The sequence below is a fragment of the Camelus bactrianus genome, chromosome 10, assembly GCF_048773025.1.
Source record: "Camelus bactrianus isolate YW-2024 breed Bactrian camel chromosome 10, ASM4877302v1, whole genome shotgun sequence".
Taxonomy (NCBI): domain Eukaryota; kingdom Metazoa; phylum Chordata; class Mammalia; order Artiodactyla; family Camelidae; genus Camelus; species Camelus bactrianus.
In genome coordinates, this window is record NC_133548.1 from 7,838,879 (window position 1) to 7,842,161 (window position 3,283).

A 3,283-nucleotide genomic window follows, 5' to 3' on the forward strand; every position below is an offset into this window, starting at 1 on the left:
ACCACACCGCAGCGGCCAGCCTCGCCTGGCCAGAGCTCGGGATAGTCCCAGTCTGTCTGGCAGGGCTGCGGGTTCAGGATTGGTTGGAGCTGCCCACGCCTTTGGGAGGAGGGAGGCGAGAGGGGAGGCCAGTGGCTTGCTCAAGGTCACCCTCCTTTACTCTCCCAGCATCCCTGTTCCACCTCTGTCCCCTCTACCTCACCTCGAGGAGGAAGGAGGCAGAGGGGACAGAAGAGCCCAAGGAAGAAGGCTCTGGGGGCTTCTGGCATTTATTTATTCAGCAAATATTGAATGCCTACTATATGCCAGCCACTAAGAACACAGCAGTGAACACGGTGGACACAATCTCTGCCTGCAGCCCAGCAGGGAGAGAGTCAAGAAATAAACAATCACACAAATTATGTAAACTTGAGTCCCTAGCAGTGTGGCAAAGGCTTTGAGTGCCTGGGTCTGGCTTCCCTGGGAATCTCAGGGGTGAGGGGCCTTATCTGGCCCAGGGGTGGGAGGCAGGCTTCAGATAAGGCAGTGGCTTTGGCTTTGTGGAAACCTGTGTGGGGGCTGAGTCAAGCCTCAGTTTCCTCAACTGGAAAATGCAGGAAATAAATGTGCCTGGATCATGAGGTTGCTGCCTGGTGGCCTGCAGCCCTCAAAAAGCAGGCGCCGGCATCCTACAGAGGAAGGGTGAGGGGCAGCTCCTCAATGAAGATGGCGGGGAGCGCACTCTTGGCAATCAGCAGCTCTCACAAAGCTCAGAGACAGCCTCAGGGAGGTGAGGGACCCCAGTACTAGTGCAGTGCTCCTGGGCTTCCCTGGCCCCTTGCCCGCCTAAGGCTGGAGGAGAGGAGGGGCCAGTCCCTGGGCAGCCTCCCTCCTCTGCTCTCCCGTACCCCCTGTTCCTGGCCACGTGGCACCTCTGTGCCCCTGGCCTGGGGGAGGATGACTCCTGACCTGGGGCTGAGGAAGCCAGGGCTAAGTGGGTGGGATCTGGGGTACAGCTGAGACCAGGTCCTGTGGACGGCTTGCTCCATCCCGCCCTACAGCCCCAGGGCAGGGAGGGGGTGCTGTCTCTTTAAGAGCCTTCAGGCTGCTGGGAGCAGATGGCCAGGCCGGCCGGGGCCCCTTGTCCTTTGTGTGGCTTTGCACAAAAGAGGGGGCCAGCTGGGGAGGGGGCGGCTGCAGCAGGTGGGAGGGTGGGGCCTTGCTCTTCCCCCTCCTAACTGCGCCATTGCCCCTTGGGGAGAAGGTTGCTCACTAGGAATGTGCCTCCTCTCTGGGCACTTTGGCGCCCACAGTCGTCCCCAAATTCTTAAGATACCCCTGCTATGTCGTGTCCCACCTCCTAGGCAGAAGCTTCATCACATCAGAGCCTAGGGACACCCCCCTCCTCTCTGACTCGAAGGAATAAACTCCTCTTCCTGCCCCCACCTCCAAAGCAGAATCTTCCTCTGGCCCTGAGCTCCAGGCTCCAGGGAGAAGTGAGAGCAGAATTAGGTTCTTATGGGGGGAGGGGTGCTAGGGAAGGAGGGGGGCCAGTCGCCAGGGGTACCTGGAGGAGTCCTGGGGGAGGGAAGTAAGAATAAGCATGTTGCTGAGGCCTGGGGTGGGGTGAGGTGCTGGGCCCTGGATCCTAAGTATGAGTATGGAAAAGAGGCACAGGGGAAATGGGGGGGCCCAACCAAGGCCCTACCTAATGGGGGGGCTGGTGTAGGCAAGATGGAAGACTCCATCATACCAGAGGGCTGTGTGCAGCGATGGCTGCCTGCCAGGCAGGAGGGGACAGAGATGAGAGGCTCCCTAAAGATTGGAGCTGCTGGGGGCGGGGTGGCACCCTGCCACTCTGGAGGGATCAGGCTGGGGAGGCTCTTTTTATCTGGTAGCAGACCCCTTAGCTTAGACCTGCCCTTGGCCCATTCATTCTCCTTTGTCCATACCTCCCCACCCTGGGGCTTGGTGCCCAATCCATTATTTAATAGGAGGAAAAAGGCCCCAAAGCTCCAGTCAGAGGTGTGGTGGGCAACGTGGCCGCTGGCTGGGTGGCCCCAGTGTGGCCCCATGTGGCCCAACAGCACCGCAGCGGGGTGGGGTCATGACTGACTTTACCCGGCCGCCCGCAGAAGTCCCCAGGGCCAGGAGGCCCCAGCCGGGTCGTGGTCGGACCGCAGGACCCCGGCCATTGGCCGCAGGCAGCGGTGGGGGCAGGGATCCCTGGCTGGGCCCTGGGTTGCTTCTAAATTTAGGAATCTGATTACAGAGTGGCCGAAGAAGGGAAAGGAGAGGAGGGTGCGAGTGCAGGCTCGGCTCCGTCTGGGCACAGCGGGGTGTGCCCGGGTGGAGGTGTGTCTAGGAGTCTGGTGCTCCGGTGGGAGGGGCGGCAGGCGGGAGTGGGGCATTGGCCTGTGTGCGCTGCAGCACGTGCCCGGGGCGGCAGGGACGGGCACCCGCGCAGCTCACAGGCTCAGAACCGCCGCCGGTGTGTGAGCTGGTTCTTTGTGTGCCTGGCAGGGTGGCTGGGTCTGGCTTTGAAAGTCTCTGCCCACCCCCTTCCCCCATCTCCGTCTGTGCCGCTCTACCCGCTTCCCGGTCTGTCACTCTGCCCGAGCTTGTCCTGGGGGAGGGGGATGCAGCTCCCAGCTGGGGTGACAGTGAACCCAGTGGGAAGGAGACCCAGCTCCTCCCTCACCCTGCAGTCCAGATCTTCCCCTACACTTTTCACTCCCCATCCTTCAGCTCCTTATGCCACTGTTTTGGGGTGCTCACTGCAGCAGTTAAAGGGAATTGAGGTGACCCCTGGGAACTCACAGATGCACCAGAAGCCAGGCTTTGGCCCGGTAGCTCTTGGAGGAATTCATTCCTCGCCTGTCCGGCCTCCCATCCGTTCTGGCCCCCAAGGGCGCCTGAAGGGGGGGTCCCCCCTGCGGAAGGGGGGGCGGGGAGTTCCTTGGCAGGAAGGGAAATGGAAGGAAAAGCTGGGCTCCACCCGGGCGGGCAGGCAGGCGGCCTCAGGGCCTCCAGGGCAGTCAGTAGTAACCCGAGCCCACTGGTGTGTGGGGCTGGTGTGCGTGTGGGTGGGGCTGACCCCCAGCTACTCCTGGGGGACAGGGGGTCTCCCCCAGGAGCAAGTCTGGGAGCCCGGGAGGCCCGCAGAGGGAAGCGCTCTCCACCCGGGTCCTGACCCCACCCCCTGGAGGTCTAGCCCCGGCCCCCAGGCCCCGCCCCCCGGGCCCTCCCTCCCACCCCAGGGCCAGATGTTCAGCTGGCGGAGGCATCGGCTGGGGGAGGGGTG